The sequence below is a fragment of the Amblyraja radiata genome, chromosome 15, assembly GCF_010909765.2.
Source record: "Amblyraja radiata isolate CabotCenter1 chromosome 15, sAmbRad1.1.pri, whole genome shotgun sequence".
NCBI lineage: Eukaryota > Metazoa > Chordata > Chondrichthyes > Rajiformes > Rajidae > Amblyraja > Amblyraja radiata.
Window position 1 is genome coordinate 39,445,552 of NC_045970.1, and position 18,934 is coordinate 39,464,485.

At 44.1% G+C, this 18,934-nt stretch overlaps 1 protein-coding gene across 2 annotated transcripts in view; it reads left to right on the plus strand.

Annotated features, from left to right (window-relative positions):
* The first annotated feature begins 713 nt into the window (after window positions 1-713).
* Window positions 714-18,934, plus strand: part of r3hcc1l (R3H domain and coiled-coil containing 1 like) — a 212,820-nt gene continuing 194,599 nt past the window's right edge. For both annotated transcript variants that reach the window (XM_033034151.1, XM_033034150.1), the window contains exon 1: window positions 714-775. The gene's annotated coding sequence lies outside the window, so the exon portion shown is untranslated. The remainder of the gene's footprint in view (window positions 776-18,934) is intronic.

The window sequence follows — 18,934 nt, forward strand, 5'->3', positions numbered from 1 at the left end:
TGTAAATTGCCCCTAGTATGTGCTTGAGCGGTAGAATCTGGGGGAACCAGATGGGATTGGGGTGAGTGTGAAATGAGATTGAAAAAAGCTGCATCTGCTGGTGTTATCCAAAGATAGACACAAAGTGCTGGAGTAACTCAACGGGTCAGGCAGCATCTTTGGAGAAAAAGGACGGGTGGAGTTTTGGGTTGACACCCATAGCGTCTGAAGTAGGGTCCCGACTCGAAACGTCACCTATCCATGTTCTCCAGTGAAGCTGCCTGACCTGTTGTACTCCAGCATTATCTGTGGTATCTGTGGTATAATGAGATAAATGGGTGGCTGATGGTTGGTATGGGCCAAAGGGCCTCTTTCAGAGCTCTATAAAAGTGATTGCGCTTATGAGAAGGTTTAGTATTGATTGGGAGCCAAGAGGTCGTGGTGCATCTTCCACACAGATGTGTTCAAACGGGAACTGCAGATGCTGGAATATCGAAGGTACACAAAATTGCTGGGGAAACTCAGCGGGTGCAGCAGCATCTAGGGGGGGAGGGTCACTATTTCCTTCGCTCCATAGATGCTGCTGCACCCGCTGAGTTTCCCCAGCAATTTTGTGTACCTTCCACACAGATGTTGTGGCCAAAGGGCAGCTGAGATGGACTACAACTCCCAGCATTCGCCGGGAGGGGCGTGCACTACGCCGTGACGTCGACCCCCACCGTGCGTGTGGAGCGCGCTGACGTCACGTTGCTGTCGCTGCTGCTTGGAGACGGGAGGCTGCGGCCTGAGGCGGGAGGTAATGGCGGCCGCGAGGGGGGGGAGCGGGGAGCGGGGAGCGGGGAGGGGGGCCGGGTCGCAGTGGAGGCGCCGGTGGGGGGGAGGGTCACTGGGCTCGGAGGAGGGAAGGGGGAAGGTGGGGGTCACGTGTGGGGTCACATGTGTGGGCATGACCGGGTCATGGATCGGGGTCATGGACAGGGAAGCAGGACAGGGTCACGGGAGGGCTAGGAAGAGGTCACTGGGCAGGAGGGCAAGGTGGGTGGGGGGTGGGGCAGGTCATGGTCACTGGGCAGGGGGACAGGGACGGAGGCGTAGGATGGGTCATGAGCAGGGGTCATGGACGGGGATAAGGTCAGGGTTAAAGGGCGTAATGACAGGGTCACAGTATTGCCATGGATAGGGATCACGAGAGGGCCAGGAATGGATCAAGGACAAGGGGCAAGATGGGGTCACTGGGCAGGGGGTGAGGATGGGGGTCACGGATTGGAGTGGGGGGAGATAAGACTAGAAGGGGGTCACAGATGGAGGTCGGACGGGGTCACAACAGGGGTAGAGGACTGCGGTCACTGGGCAGGGGGTCAGGACGGGGGGAGGGGATAGGATGGGGTCACTGGGAAGAAGTCAGTACGGGGTCACGGATGGAGCGGGAACTAGCCATTTGGTCCTTCACATCCATGCCGAACTTTAGGCCCATCTACACTAATTCCGTTTGCCCACATTTGGACTGTAAATATGTCTTACCTATTTAAGTGTTTGTCCAAACGCCTCTTAAGCATAGTGAATCTATCTGATTCCGCCACCTCCTCTGGCAGTGTGTTTCATATATCACCCACTCTTTGTATAAACAATTTTTTTTAATCCTGGGTCGCCTTTATAGCGCTTCCTCTCACCTTAAACCTTTGACATCTTTTTGAAACATTAACTATTGGAAATATCAACCCAATCCATGGCTTGTAAGCAAATGTACTGTCAGGTCACCCCTTGGCTTCCTGCACTCCAGGGAAAACAAGCCCAGCCTGTCCAATCTCTCCCCAAAACTAACATCCTCCAATCCAAGCAACATCCTGGTGAATCTCCTCTGCACCCTCTCCAATGCAAACACATCCTTCCAATAGTGTGATGGCCAGAACTGCACACAGTACTACAAATGCAATCTGACCAATGTTTTGTAAAGTTGCAACATTTCCTCCCTATCTTTATTTTCCATCCCTGACCTACGAAGGCAAATGTTCCATGTGCCTTTTCCACCACCCCATCTCCTTGTGTGGCCACTTTCAGGGAACTAGGGACTTGGACTCCCAAGATCTCTCATCACATTCCTTAGTGCTGTCCCATTTACTGTATATGTCCTATCCTAATTGACTCTCCAAAATGCGTCACAAAGAACGTTACAGCACAGGAATAGGCCATTCGGCCCACAATGTCTGTGGTGAACATCATGCCCAGACCACCTCATCTGCCTGTTCATGATCCATGTCCCTCCATTCCCTGCATATCCATGTGCCTATCCAAAAGTGCCACTATCTTAACTACCACCCCCCAGCTGCACGTTCCAGACAGTTACCACCCTCTGTATTAAATACTTGCTCTGCACATCTTTAAATTTTGCCCCTTTCACCTTTAAGCTATGCCCTCTAGTATTTGATATTTCCATCCTGGGAAAAAAAAGGTTACGACTGACTATCTATGCCTCTCATAATTTTATATAGTTCCATCATGTCTTCCTGCAACATTTGGCGTTCCAGAGAAAACAATCCACGTTTGTCCAACCTCTCCCTGTACTTAATACCCTCTAATCATAGTGTTTTATAATTCGGGTAACACTTTCCATAGCTTCCTATAATGGGGTGACCAGAATTGAACATGATAGACAATAGACAATAGGTGCAGGAGTAGGCCATTCGGCCCTTTGAGCCAGCACCTCCATTCACTGTGATCATGGCTGATCATCCACATTCAGTACCCCGTTCCTGCCTTCTCACCATATCCCCTGACTCCGCTATCTTTAAGAGCTCTATCTAACTCTCTTGAAAGCATCCAGAGAATTGGCCTCCACTGCCTTCTGATACTCCAATTGCGGACTAACCAATGTCCTATAAAACTGCATCATGACTTCCTGACTCATATACTGAATGCTCCTAGCAATTAATGCAAGCATACCATATGACTTCTTGCGACGTTGGGATTCAGTTCCCTCTGCCCAACTTTCCATTTGATCTGTGCTTGTAAATCTTGGCTGGGGTACTAGGCATCCTGAGCTGGTGTGGTTGGGGTGGGATGTCTCGGAGGAGGGATTAATTGTGTTTAGATCTACTGTTGGGAGATGATGTGATATTCAGAGAATCAAGGAAAATGCAGTTAGAGCAGATGTGTGGTCTGTGGTCAAAGATCTCCAGGAGGTTTACTTGAACGGTGGTGCAGGCATGAGGGGCTGAATGAACCATAATTATGTTTTTACGTGGGATATAAACCACCGGTCATGGGGATGGATGATAACTGGATCTGCTTATAACTGGAGAGATCATGGTGCCCAGACATGTAGTCACTATCTGCGCATGTGGGGTAGGCGTGAGATGAGTTGGCTTCATATCAAATACAATCTCTTTTAGCTGCCTAAGAGTTGGAAACTTGGTGGCACAGGATAGAGCTATCAGTTTGCCATCAAAATTGCTGGAGAGTACAAAAATGTTTCTGTCAGCAGCTGTAAAGAAATATTGTTGTGTTTTGATAAGCTGATAAAGAATTTCTAAAATATTCATTGTTGTCTGATAGACTTTTCTGTATTTCCAGTATTATTCTGTGACTTTTATTTTTGCCGTTACTTTTATTTATCTCCATTGTTTTTTCAATCGTTTGTGAGTGTGTGATTTTGTAAAAATACAGCCGGCAATGTGATAAATTTTAATCTTTACAGATAGGTATTGAGTGTGAAGAGATTATTTTATTATAGTGAAATACCAGAGAGAGCCATTTAAATGATTTATGCGAAGTATACAGAACAATAAATGTGCTACCTGACTTCAAAGCATGTTTTTGTTAAGTAGGATGCTCAGCAGACTTGATAACAAGCAAAAGCAGACTGTGGGTTCTGATCGAACGGATTGATATAATGGATCAAATGCAGGTGTAATGTTTGTGTAATTGTTTTTTTCTTATTTTGATTACAAATACAAAAACAATAGCGAGCAGTTTATTATATCACTCGATTGTCTTTAGTTTAGTTTAGAGATACAGCACATAAACAGGCCCTTCGGCCCACCGGGTCCGCACCGACCAGTGATCCCTGCACTGACCAGCGATCCCCGCACTATTAACACTATCCTACACACACTAGCGACAATTTTTACATTTACTAAGCCATTTAACCTACAAACCTGTACGTCTTTGGAATGTGGGAGGAAACCGAAGACTTCGGAGAAACCCCACGCAAGTCATGGGGAGAACGAACAAACTCCGTACAGACAGCACCCATAGTAGAGATCGCACCCGGGTCTACGGCGCTGCATTCGCTGTAGGGCAGCAACTCTACTGCTGCGCCACCGTGACTGAAGGAGAGAAGATTATAGTCTTCGTATGAGACCAAGTTTTCTCATCTCTGGATCTTTTGTGATATAAAATGGAATCACCTGGCGTGTTATTGTCTGGTTATACAGCAAATTATTATGGCCAGTGGGGTTAAACAATCTCACCTTGTAATTAGAGCAGGCGGCACAGTTTGTGAGGAGTTTGTACGCTCTCCCTGTGCCCGCATGGGCTTTTGCTGGGTGCTCCGGTTTTTTCCTACACTCCAAAAACATACTGGTATGTTTTTCTTCTTTCGAAAAATTATAAATTGTCCCTAATGTGTGTAGGATAGTGTTATTGTGTGGGGATCGCTGGTCGGCACTGACTTGGTGGGCCGAAGGGCCTTCTACCGCGTTGTATCCTTCAATTAAACTAGAGGTCCTCTGGATCTTAAAGGGCATCTGCTTTAGCTTCGGATGAATTTGCAATGTACTGTAACTGCTTTATGATGGAATGTATTTTGATCAGTGAATCATGAAGTTTTCATCACCGATGAGCTTCTGTAACCTATTTTGCCCATGCTCTTCCTGCTATTTTCTTACCTTGGGATGCATTCAGACCAACCATTACTTCCAATTTTAGGATGCACTCACACGGCAACTATAATTGGTTTGTAGTCAGAGTTTATCTGGACCACTGGTGCAGTTAACTTTGAAATTACACTTCCATTTGTTGCTGAGCAGAAATCATTTTGCGTGTATGTTAAACTGAAGGTGCTTCTGCACTACAAATTTATCTCGGTGTATGTGCGTAATAAACATTGTTCCCATCACTGACTATACAAATTCTGAATTTAAAATCCTTGTTATTGGTGTAGCAGCCTCCCAGATTATTCCACAAACTCCTGTGTTGTGGAAGAAGCTTAAGGTGCTGCTTAATGTCCTCGTCACTGACTTTGGGTACTGCAGATGACAAAACCTATATCAATATTCATGACAATCTCTGTCTGATAGTTAAAGGATCGATGGAGATGTGGCTCGATTGGATGACAACATGACAACTGAGCACCATGCTGACTTGCCAAGTGTGGAGCAACTGGTAGAGCTGCTGCCTCACAGTGCTGGTGACCCGGGTTCAATCCTGCCCTTGGGTGCTATCTGTGTGGAGTTTGCACGTTCTCCCTTTGACCAAGTAGGTTTCCTCCAGGTGCTCCAGTTTCCTCCCACGTCCCAAGGACGTGGGGGCTTGTAGGTTAATTGACTGCTGTAGAGTTGCAGAGCCAGAGAATCATACAGCGTGGCCACAGGGCCCTTCAGCCCAACTTGTCCATGCTGACTAGAATTTCCCTTCTAAGCTAGTTCCATTTGCCTGTGTATGGCCCTGGTGTGTAAGGAGTGGATGAGAAAGTGGGACAACATACCAGTCTGAATGTTTAAGAAGGAACTGCAGATGCTGGAAAATCGAAGGTAGACAAAACCTATATCCAGTCTGAATAAGGGTCTTGACCCGAAACGTCACCCGTTCCTTCTCTCCAGAGATGCTGCCTGTCCCGCTGAGTTACTCCAGCAGTTTAAGTTTATCTTTGGTTTAAACAAGCATCTGCAGTTCCTTCATACACATAACATACAACTAGTTTGAACGGGTGATTGATGGTTGTCATGGTATCGGTGGGCCTGAACCTTATTCCATGCTGTATCTCTAAACTAAAATGTCTACGTGCATTGTCTATATTCAAGTAAGAAGGCTTGCCTTTGGAGTTAAAATCCACACAGCCTGAGCATTCCCATTACAGATGCTGCCTGACCTGTTGAGTTCCTCCAGCACTTTGTGTTTAGCCCAGCAAACAGGAACAGATTTAGTCGATCTTCACATAATTAAAATTTACAGCACTTCCACCATATGCAATAACAGCCCTGAGTTGGAACCCAACTGAGCAATGTTTAGGGAACATGCTCAGTTGGATTCCAGTGGTAACAGAGGTGTCAATTTATGTGTGAGTTGACCACACAACAGAGTGCAAGACATCTGAAAAAAAGTGCACTTCATCCAATGGTCTACCCTTTCTAATGGATGAGCATGTAGAGGCTCGTTCCAGTACAAATCTTTTCCTAGCCTGAGATGAACGATTTTGGAATTGGATGAACTAAATATTATTTCAACTCCGTGCACCTGTCTTTGATACAATAACAATATTTAAAAGACATTTGAACAGGTGCATGGATAGGAAAAGTTTAGAGGGATAAGGGCCAAATGTGGACATGTGGGACGAGTGTAGATGGGGCATCTTGGTTGGCATAGGCAAGTTGGGCTGAAGTGCTGTTACTAGAACACTTACTAGAAATCTATTGGGGATTCCCTTCACAGGTTGGAATCCTGTTGACTATAGCTCCAGCAGGTCTCCTAGGAGTAACGGGTGGGGATGTGTGTGCGCGTGCAATTTTTGTTTTAGGCCAACACTGTGGCGCAGTTGGTAGAGTTGCTGCCTCACAGCACCAGAGACCCTGACCTTGGGTCCTGTCTGTGTAGAGTTCACCAGAGACCCATCTTCAGGGTCTCGACCCGAAACGTCACCCATTCCTTCTCTCCAGAGATGCTGCCTGTCCCGCTGAGTTACTCTAGTATTTTGTGTCAATCTTCGGTTTAAACCAGCATCTGCAGTTCCTTCCTACACATCTCCTTGTGACCACATGGGTTTCCTCCGGGTGCTCTGATTTCCTCCCTTATCCCAAAGACGTGGGGTTTGTAGGTTAATTGGGCTCTGTAAATTGCCACTAGTGCGTAGGGAATGGATGGGAAAGTGGGATAACATAGAACTCGTGTGATTGATGGTCAGCATGGACTCGGTGGGCCGACGGGCCTGTTTCCATACTATGGCAAGGTTGTCAGTCAGTGGGTGGGATTCCAGGCTGGTGAAGTGGTAAATTGATATTCTGAGTGGCAGCTAGAAATTACTGGGCAATTAAAGAACTAAATTCTCATGGCCTAGAAGTCAATTGTTGCTGCTTATACTGTAAATCTCAGTCTGATGATCAGAAGAACCCACATTAAATAATTGCTGGCACACGGAGACTGCTCTTGCTGAAACCCACAAAACAAACTGCCGGAGGAACTTGAGATCCTTCAACAGCTTATTTTTTGCATTAATTGACTGGCTTTCTGTTGAGATTTTTATCTGTAAATTGCTCACTTAGAGGTTGTTCCATTGCTACCCATTGCTACAAACTACAGTTGATTGCATTTGTTCACAGTTTCCAATGCAAAGCATTTAATGAGAGTCAAGAGTGTCTAATTGTCATATGTACTAGCAACGGAACATTTACATTCTTACTTGCCGCAGCTTCACAGGTTCATTAAAACAATCACACGGTTAAATGTATAATAATCAATAATATTGTAAATTATATCCATAATATTAGGTCACCATAATAGTGCAACCAAAGAAACAATCTGTAGAAAATCATAAAGAGATACGTAGTGCTGAAGTGACTCAGCCCTTCAGACGGCATCTCTGGAGAACTTGGATAGGTGACGTTTCTGGTCAGGGCTCTTCTTCAGACTGATTGTAGTAGGAAGGGAGAGAGGTTGGGCTTTGACTTTTCATCTCTGGCCTTTGTCCAACCATCTGCCAATAAACCCCCCCCCCCCCCCACTCTTACCTGTACCCACCTATCACTCGCTTTGTTCTGCTCTCATGCTTTTTTTTGCAAACCAGCATCTTCTAAATCATCGTGTCTACATACAAGTTCATAGTTGTTGAGGTCAGTGTTGTGCAGTGTTCAAGAGTCTGATGGTTTCTGGGAAGAAGTTGTTCTTGAACCTGCAGCTCACGGTTTTCAAGCTCCTGTACGTTCTTTCCGATGGCAGCAGTGAGATGAGAGCGTGGCCAGGGTGGTGATGGTTGTTGGTATCACTACGCTTGTACCTTCGCCATCCAGAGAAGTAACATAGAAAGCATACTGTCGGGTTACATCACCGTTTGGTTTGGGAACAGCTCTGCCCAAGACCCCAAGGAATTGTAGGAAGTTGTGGATGTAGCCCAGTCCATCACACAGACCAGACTCCCCACCATCGACTCCATCTACATTGCACGCTGCCTCGGAAAAGCAACCAACATAATCAAAGACTTGTCCCGCCTCAGTCATTCCTTCTTATCACTCCTCCAATCTGGCAGTAGGTACAGAAACTTGAAAGCTCACTCTACCGGATTGAGGAACAGCTTCTTCCTCGGTTATCAAGCTTCTGAATGGTCTTTTCATAAACTGGGATACTGTCCGATTCACCTCTACCCCATTGAGAACATTGGACTTTCTGTACGGAACTGATCTACTACAATGCTGAGAATTATATTCTGCACTCTGTATCTTCCCCTTTATATTCCAGTTTGAAGTGATTGTATTTATGTATGGCATATCTGATCTTTTTGGACAGCAAGCAAATCAAAGCTTTTCATTGTACATGTGGCAATAATAAATCTAAACCTAAACCTACCCTGCTGAAGCTCAAATATTCACTCAGAGAAAATCTTCATATTATCTGAAAAAGTTATTTGACCGTCATCCTAATATATGCCATATCCATTAAGAATTCTTTTATCCATCTACTTCACTGTGGGCCAATTTCCATGGCCCAAGGATGCTTTGAATTACATGCCCTAGGAACAAAACGCTACATTAGGCCCAGATGATTTAATGATGACCTTGAGTGCCTGATTTGCAAATTCTGAGGGCCTCATTGAGAAAGTCTTGATGGATTGAGTTGCTTTCTTTTGTCAAGTTTTAGGGTGATTGGATTTATCTGGTGCCCCTAGCCTTAGTTAAGACAGCATGTGTGAGTGAAGATTAAAGTTATGCTAATTTAATTACAAAATAGTTCAGAATACAGGACTTTTGGTGAGGCTACATTTTGAATATTATGTGCAGTTCACTTTGCCCCATTACAGGAAGGACATGGAGGCTTTAGAGAGGGTACTTGAATGCTTGGATTAGAGGGTATTAGCTATAAGAAGTGGTTAGAGAAACTTGTATTGGTTTTTTTTTCTTGAGCATTGGCGGTTGAGGGGAGATCTGATAGAAGAAGACAAAGTGATGAGAATCATACTCTGACAGTTAGAACTTTTTTTCCAGGGTGAAAATGCCAAAGACTAGAGGGCATAGCTTTAAGGAGAGAGGGACAAAGTTTGAAGGAGATGTACGGGGCAAGTTTTTTAAACACTGAGCTGTGGGTGCCAGATGCGGGTTGCCAGAGGTGGTGGTGGAAGCATAAACAATAGTGGCATTTTGAGGGGCTTTTCGATCTGATATTCAGGGTATGGATCATGTGCAGGCCGAGGAGATGGGTTTAACTTGTCCTCAGACATTATGGGGTGAAGGATCTATTCCTGTTCTGTACTGTTGTAAGTTCTATGTTTGTTTGGTGCATCCAATAGCAGAAAAAAATCATCTCTCAAACCAGATGCAACCTTCAGAGCATGTACTCGGTCCCTGTTCTGATGGTAGGAGGACATTTCACTGTGGAATTGAATAGTGGAATTATGTGGAATAGATATTATGTGGAATTGAAAAGTCCCCAGTTCTTTCTCTGTTTGACTGCGTCTGGTTGTTGTCATGAGCTACTATAGATTTGGTCTAATTTCTTTAACAAGGGAGAGAACAGCAGAACAAATTGTTGGTTCCGATACCATTATTGTTGGAAGTTGTGCCTGTGTGGACATTGATTGAGGACGGCATTAGGATCAGCGCAATAGTTTCCAGCTCCACAGCTTTGTAGCATTCAATGTTCGTGCATAATAAATGGCTCAGTCAAGATACCAGATGTTGAACTAGTCATTGAAATGGATGGAACTTGTGGAAAGAAATAACATGCAAAAATATATCCCAGTATTGAATTTGTGTTCAGCCTTTGGCACTGTGCAGGCAAGCAGTCATTTACTGTGTGTGTACACTTCTACAGGTATTCAACCCAACAGGCACTTTTAATAAACTGAAGAGGTGGAGTATCAGAGATGGAATAGGCATAGTGGTTCAGCTGGTAGAGCTGCTGCCTCACAGAGCTGGTGACCCGGGTTCAATCCGGACCTCAGGTGCTGTCTGTGTGCAGTTTGCACGTTCTCCCTGTGACCGCGTGAGCTTCCTCCAGGTGCTCCAGTTTCCTCCTAATCCCCCAAAACGTGGGGGTTTGTCGCTGAGTTGACTTCTGTAAATTGCCCCAGGTGTGTAAGGTGTGGATGAAAAAGTGGGAAACTAGTGTGAACAGGTGATCAATGGTCGGTGTGGACTCAGTGAGCCGAAGTGGTTTCCATGCTGGTACACAAAAAAGCTGGAGAAACTCAGCGGGTGCAGCAGCATCTATGGAGCGAAGGAAATAGGCAACGTTTCGGGCCGAAACCCTTCTTCAGACTGATCGGGGGTGGGGGGGCGGGGAGAAGAAAGGAAAAAGGAGGAGGAGCCCAAAGGCTGGGGGATGGGAGGAGACAGCAAGTACTAACAAAATTGGGAGAATTCGATGTTCATGCCCCCAGGATGCAGACTCCCCAAGCGGAATATGAGGTGCTGTTCCTCCAATTTCCGGTGTTGCTCACTCTGGCCATGGAGGAGACCCAGGACAGAGAGGTCGGATACGGAGTGGGAGGGGGAGTTGAAGTGCTGAGCCACCGGGAGGTCAGGTTGGTTATTGCGGACCGAGCGGAGGTGTTCGGCGAAATGATCGCCCAACCTCCGCTTGGTCTCACCGATATAGATCTGCTGACATCTAGAGTAGCGGATGCAATAGATGAGGTTTCCATGCTGTATCTCTAAACTAAACTGGTTTCCACATTCTATTAATGCATTAAATAAAATTTATTTCGTACTCTTGTACTCCTCTCTTCCCAGGGCAAAGGTAAATTTTGAATTTTTCTAATCAAATTATTGGGCTCTTTTTTATAACTTAAATTGGTAATTTGAATATTTTTTGAAATGTTTGACGATTGCTGCTCAGCAGAGATCTGCACGCAGTATTCCAACCGAAGTCTGACCAAGGTTTTATAAAGTTGGAGGGTAACCTCCCCGCATCCTGTTTATTTGCATGTAATTGTTGTTTGTCCGTGGCTGGATATTGAACAAGCTGACGTTCTGGCAACAGAAGGGTTAAGAAATAGTTGAGGTTCAGCTGAAACTTGAGAAGGACAGGTCAGCTGAAAAAGATGAGAAGGACAGGTCTCATGAGAGCGACAGAGCCCTCATGGTGATGTGGGGCTGGGTAGAGCTGTTCAGTGGATACAAGTTTACTGAGTGGGAATAGCAGGTAAAAGCTGACCTGCGCACTTACCCATTTGTTGACAGGGAGTAGTGTGGAGTGTATTAAGGCTCCAAGGCTTATATATGAAGCATGGGAGGTAGACATTTATGATACCTGCCTTTATAACATCATAACATTGAACTCCACACATAACACAAACATTATGGTGAAAACCAGTGGCAGAAATTGCTCACAGCTCATTAGGTGAAGGGTTGAGCTGCAGTGTTTGAAACATTTTATATTCTAACAAAATTCAAAAGCTTGGGGGTTGGAATTGATATTAGTTTGATGTGCATGGAGGCAGAAAATACTAAAATAAATTGTAAATGTTAATGTACTTGGCAGTACAAAGCAACAAAAGCAAGCCAAGGAAGACACAAAATGCTGGAGTAACGCAGCGGGTCAGGCAGCATCTTTGGAGAAGACGGATGGGTGACTTTTTGGGTTGGAACGCTTTTTCAGACTGATTACTAGGGAGCAGGAGAGAAAGCTGGAAAATAACAACTTTTTCTTTGGTCTAAACCAGCATCAGCAGTTTCTTGTTATTACAATAGCTAACTAATATTTGATTATGAAAGGAAGTTATGCTGAATAAACATTTCAAATTGAGTTGATGAAGTGGGAAAATGACTGATAGTGGTTAACTGATGTATATACAAAAGCTTATATGTTTTTCTTACAAGGGCAAAGTGATTCCAGAAGACATAATTGAATTCTACGATGGAAATGTTAACTAAATGTTTTAACTAAGTGAATTAAAAATTAAACATTTTTGCTGTTCAAAAGTTAAGAACGTAAGAAGCTAGAGTGAGCTATTTGGTCCAATGTGTCAAAAAATCATATAGCATGGAAACAGGTCCATCAGCCCAACTGGGCATCTAAGGTAGTATTCCCGCCTTTGGACAATATCCCTCTTCCCTAAACCTTTCTCATCCATGTACCTGGCCAAATGTATTTTAAATGCTGTTATAGTGCCTGCCTCAAATACCTTTCATGTAATGGTCCATATATTCGTCACCCTCTATGTGAAAAGGTTGCCCTTCAACTTGTCCCTTGATTTCTTAGCCTGGCAGGCTTCCATGCTCTGTATTGTGTAATGCCAACCATATTTAGTCTAGCCTGTAACCTCTCCCATTGACCAGATAGCCTTGTTTTAAGCTTAATCTGATGGTCACACTGGTTGTACCGTTGTCGGAGACAATGGCAGCCCCCATCCACCCCCCCCCCCCCCCCCCCCCCCCCCGACAAGGAGCCTCTGACCTGAAGTATTGACTCCGTTTCTCTTCCTACAATTGCAGCCAAACCTGTGCAGTATTTTCAGCATTTCCAGTTCTTATTTTAGATTTCCCGCATCTTACAGTTTTTTTTTGTTGATTTTCAACCTTTGTTGTTTTGGAAAATATTTGAAATCTGAAGCTGCTCATGCTATCTCAAAGCGTTAAAACAATTCCACGAAGATCTTTGAATGTGGTGTTTGTTTTAAGGAATGTGCCATAAGGCAGTATGTACTGAGGATTCAAAGGTACAAGCAAGAAGTGCAGCATGTTCCCCTTTTGGTCATTTGTGCTGAAGATTCAAAGACATTTTCCCTTTTTTATGTTTTCTTCTCTCTGGGAGGACATTCCCAGACAGACCTGCCAGGCATATCTATCTGCCTGTTCTGTATTTTATAATTCATACATTCTTTTGACTTTTTTTCCATTCTAACTCGCATTGATCTCATTGACCCGATAACCTTGTTCAAAGTTTATCCTTCAGGGTTACCCTAGTCATGTTCTAACAGAGACATACCCTCATTGTATTCTCCAGGTTTCTGCGGCCTTTGTCCAACCATCTGCCTATTAAAACTGCCCTTGCCCGTGTCCACGTAATCTGAAGAAGGGCCTCGACCCAAAACCCATTCCTTCTCTCCAGAGATGCTGCCTGTCCCGCTGAGTTATCCAGCATTTTGTGTCTATACTTGCCCGGCCCTTTGTCCTGCCCCTCCTCTCTTCCAGCTTTTACACTCTCCGACCTCAATCAGTCTGAAGTAGGGTCCCAACTCGAAATGTCACCTCTCCATGTTCTCCAGAGATGCTGCTGGACCTGCTGAGTTACTCCAGCGCTTTGTGTTATTTTTTTCTCTCCATCCAATTCCTGCGAAAAAAAAGTTTATGTAACGTCTGGTGTTGTTTAGGCGGTTTGCATGTGCAAATACGGATAAACCTGCAAAACAGAAAAGACTGTGCAGCTACAAGCAATGGGAAGCAAAAAAAACATGGGTTAAGGCCATCAGCGGTGACTCGACGAAGGCCTTCTGTACTTCATGCCGTCGGGAATTTGTCCCTTATTTCGACTTTTTGACCCTTACTTGGGAGTGAGAACGTTGGCAACCCTACTTACAGTAGCAAAACACAGGGTAATGGAGGAACTCAGTTGGTCAGGCAGCATCTGTGGAGGGAAATGGACAGACAACATTTTGGGTCGGGACCCTGCTACGGACCGTTTCTTGTGTCTCCTCGATTTAAGATAGATTTGGGTCAGGCTTATTATTAACTGTGGGCATCTTAATGCAAATTAAACCTCCTCATAACTGCTCAGTGACACATTTAGGCTTAACATTAATGAAAGGCATGTGAATATGGACGATACAGCATGCAGCAGCATCCTCGGGTTTGTTCATCTACGCTTGGATTATTTGTATTGACATGCTGACATTTGTGTGAAATCTTAGAGAACGTTTAGCAAATATTAAAGAATTAACATAATAATATTTTAGTGTGAAGGATGGGAAATAAAGCATAATTAGTTGCTTTAGTCTGTTAAATCTAGATTTCTGTGTTGGAGGCTACAGTAATTAGAAAATTAATTTTATATCTGGACAAGTACAGTTAATATTGGGTGCAGCTTGTCATTAAAATGGGATGCTAATAACTGCAGCTCATTTATCATTTGGGGTGAGGGAGGCAGCAAATGATGGAGCCTCTTTATAGGGTCTTTAATAAAAGGTGCTTGTCAGACCTTTGCTCCATTGATTGATGATCCAGGTTAGCTGAGGCACAAAGCGCTCGGATTCCATTGTTGCTGTCGGAATTTGCTCTGCATAATTCAGGGGGAAAAATGGGCAGTCTCGGAAATCCTAACCGAGCACTGCATAGTGGCAGCGGCAGCTTTATGCCTAGGATCAGCTGGATGGAGAGTTCAGGGTCACAGTCATTTGTTTACAGACGGGATCAGTGATGACTCTGAGCATTTTGCCGGGGATGAATGAAATGCTCGTGAACCACAGATCCACCAATTTGTTTCCTAGATCTGGGTACAAAACAAAAATTTGGCTTGCTCATTTGTCAGTAATTTACCTAATTGGTAAAAGCACACTTTGCAAATTCCTCCAAGCCTCGCCCTTTCCCATGAATGTATTCTGCTGGTGATCTATATTCTCCCGATTTCTGTTCCTCCAATTCACGCCCCTTGGCTATTTCAGTCACTCTATCAAAGCTCTCTGTGCTTTTAGCTGCTTTGTTTAATGTACTCTGCCCCTCTCCTTTAAAAGGGTGTGGTTAAAAGAGAGTGGTGAATCTGTGGAATTCTCTGCCACAGAAGGTAGTTGAGGCCAGTTCATTGGCTATATTTAAGAGGGAGTTAGATGAGGCCCTTGTGGATAAAGGGATCAGGGGGTATGGAGAGAAGGCGGGTACAGGATACTGAGTTGGATGATCAGCCATGATCATATTAAATGGCGGTGCAGGCTCGAAGCGCCAAATGGCCTACTCCTGCACCTATTTTCTATGTTTCTAAAATGGTTCTTAGAGCCTACATCTTTGACCATGTTTGAGCCTTTCAGCCCAACTCGTCAATGCTGACCGAGATGCTCCATCTAAGCTCGTCCCATTTACCCACCTTTGGCCCATATCCATCTCAACCTTTCCAATCTATGTACCGTCCCAAATGTATTTTAAATGGTTATTAAAAGGTTCTTTGTTATGATATATCATTTGGCAAATTCTATGATTCTATATTAAGAATCACAATATTAAAAGTGGTTTTCAAATCCTTGTTTAAACAGAATTATCACGTATTCAGATTTAATATGGGTGAAGCAATTTCTGAATAGTATTGCTCAATTATCACCACTAAAACATTGGATAATTATCACGTTGCTATTTGTGGAAGCTCACAACCTGCACATTTGTTGCAATGCATTCTACATTACGACAGGGACTTCAAAACTAATTCACCCTCTGCAAAGCATGATTTAAGTACATAAGAATAGTAGGAATATGTCATTTGGCCATTCAAACCTGCTCCGCCATTTAATTTTGTGGCTGCTCTAATTCTTCGCCTCAACTCCATTTTCTATCCAATTCAAACTCCCTTGATTCTCCTCATCCAAAACTATCTTGGTCTCTGGCTTGAATCTGCTTGGTGACTTGCAATTCACAGTTCTCTGAGATAGAGAATTGCAAAGGTCCACAACTCTCTCTCAGAAGAAATGCTTCATCTCTGTGCTAATTCCTATTTGGAGTATTCCGTGCAATTCTGGTTACTGACAGGATGTGGAGGCGTTGGAGAGGTTGCAGAGGAGGTTTACCAGAATTGATGCCTGTATTAGTGGGTATTAGCTACAGGGGTGGTTGGGCAGACTTGGATTGTTTTCTCAGGAATGCAAAGTTCTTTACACTGCACCACCCCCCAGCTCTCCATTTTGCTCACACCATCTACTGTGATGTCCATACATATTTCCCCCATGCCTTGCAGTAGGTGGCACCCTGCTCCCTTTGTTGCTTGACAAACCCAGGAGCCTCCTTTGTACTGAAAGCAAAAGATTACCCTTCTCTTCAACCTTTGGCATTGTGGTCTTAACCTCTCTGAACCTGGTTAGTCATTCACTTGACATGGAGAGGTGATTTTTCAGGTTAGGACCCTTAAGACTAATTGTAGTGGGGGGAAGAGATAGGGGGATACAAGTGAGGTAGGGTTGATTGACAGATGGTTCGACAGAGGCTAGAGATGAAAAGACAAAAGCCTGTGAGATAAGCAGATAAGAAGAGGCTTGGAAGTGTGAAGCCAGAGGAAGGGAACAGGGGAAAGCAAGGGCAGGGTTGTCAGAGAAATGAATGTGCATCCAAGTGGGGCATAAGGAAGAGAGAGGGGGGGAGGGAGAAGGAGGAGGGAGGGGGGAGGGGGGGGGCATTAATAAAAAGGATGGAGAACCCAAAATTAGAGAATTCAGTATTTATACCATTGGGTTGTAAGCTACCCAAGCAGAATATGAAGTACTGTTCCTGCAGTTTGCATGTGGGCTCACTCTGGCAATGGAGGAGGCCCAGGACACTGGAACGGGAGGAGAGTTAAAATAGTTAGCAACCAGGAGATCCAGGCGGACCCAGCACACAATGATTGGAAGCATCAATGAAACTAGAGTTATTTGGTTACTGCACTGTGCACGATCAAGCAATGACTGACTTCGAGTGCTTGCCGTCTCAGGGATTAGTCCTTTTTTATTTCCGGGTTTGTAGGTAAAGTTTGTCACGTGTTCTATTGCAACGGTTTGTTTAAAATTTATGAAACCATGCTCTTTGGAGGTAGAACTGAAGGTAAATTAACTTTACATATTAAAAAATATATACTTTAAATATTTGATGGACTGGAATCTTTGAGAGTTGTCACTTATACCCCTCAGGCATATTCATTCAGCTGTTATTAGCTTTATCTTGAATTGGTCTTTTCATTTATTTATTATATAACTGCCATTTTGACCTCTAAAAATGTAACTGGGTATTAAACTTAACTTTCTCCAAAAATATTCCTGATTATTTTGAAATTGCGCCAACCGAAATTGCTGCTGTAAGATTAATTTGCTGCTTGTTGCTTTTTTTTACGAACACCTCAATTAACCTTCTCTGCTGAAGTAATATTAACTCGCTTAACAGAAAATACTTTTGGGGATAACGAATAGATTTATCAGGTTCTCATTACAATGCAATAATTTCCCGCCATTTCTGTGTCACAGCTTTGTGGTAAGATACAGGGCAGAGCGAATGTTGTGAGCCCCCAGTGTAAGGCCATGTCGCACTGTATAAGCTGGTTGACCCATAGCATACTTGCTCAGTGTAATGTCATATGGTGTAAGGAATGCTCTCAAAACACTATCGGCCATTGAAAATACATCGTAATGCTTGAAGCAGTGATGGACCCCCCCAGTTACTGAACAGTGTTTGCAGAGATAGTGTGAGGGAAGTGTTCTGAACATATGTAGTAAGGGCACGCTGACACGAGTTGTAAAAATAGCTAGGCAAGGAAAACATGTTCAGATAGTCTCGACCCGAAACGTCACCCATTCCTTCTCTCCAGAGATGCTGCCTGTCCCACTGAGTTACTCCAGCATTTTGTGTCTATCTTCAGATAGATCCTCCTCTTCCTTCCTGTTGATGAATTTAATAATCCTTGAGCAAACTGTTCACCTTATTACCCACCAATGGTCCATGGCCGTGCAGTTATTTCATATTACATCAAAATCATAGAACAGTACAGCACAGGACCACAATGTCCATACCGATATGATGCCAAGTTAAACTTATCCCCTCTGCCTAGTGATCCATACTCCTCCATTCTTTGCATTTCCATGTGCCTACCTAAAAAAGGGCACTATTGCATCTGCCTCTACTACCAACACATGGCAGAACATTCCAGGCACCCACCACTCTCAACTTGCCCCGCTCATGGTCTTTAAACTTTGCCCCTCTCACCTTAAAGCCATGCCATCCAGACGTTTGACATTTCCATGCTGGGAATTTCCATCCTCACTGTCTATGCTATCCATGCCTCTCATAATGTTATATACTTCTGTGACGTCTCCCCTCAGCCTCAGTGTGTCCAACTTTCCTTCTAACGAATCCAGGCAGCATTCAGGTAAACCTCTTCTGCACCTTCTCCAGACCCTCCACATTCCTGTATGATTTCAATATTTCATTATGATAATTTGACCCAACCAGCGTGTGCCAGTTCTCAAAGCAATCTCATTCACCTGATTGTTTCCCTGCAACCTGATCTCCCTCTCGAACTCGTTCACTCCCATTCGATGCTTCAACTGCCACCCCAGATCAGAGGTAATTTTACAATGTCCTGTTAAACTCCCAACCAGCATATCTTTGGGCTCTGGGAGGAAACGCATGGTGAACGCATTTATGAACAGGAACTTAAGTCAATGGATATTTTTACGGCGGAGATGGACAGATTCTTGATTATAACGGTTGTCAGGTATTATGGGCAGAAGGCAGGAGAATGGGGTTGAGATGGAAAGAGAGATCAAGAGTTTAGGTTCAAGAGACATTTATTATCACATGCACCAATTGGTACAGTGAGATTTGAATTACCATACAGCCATACGAATAAAAAGAACACAATAGAATTTAAC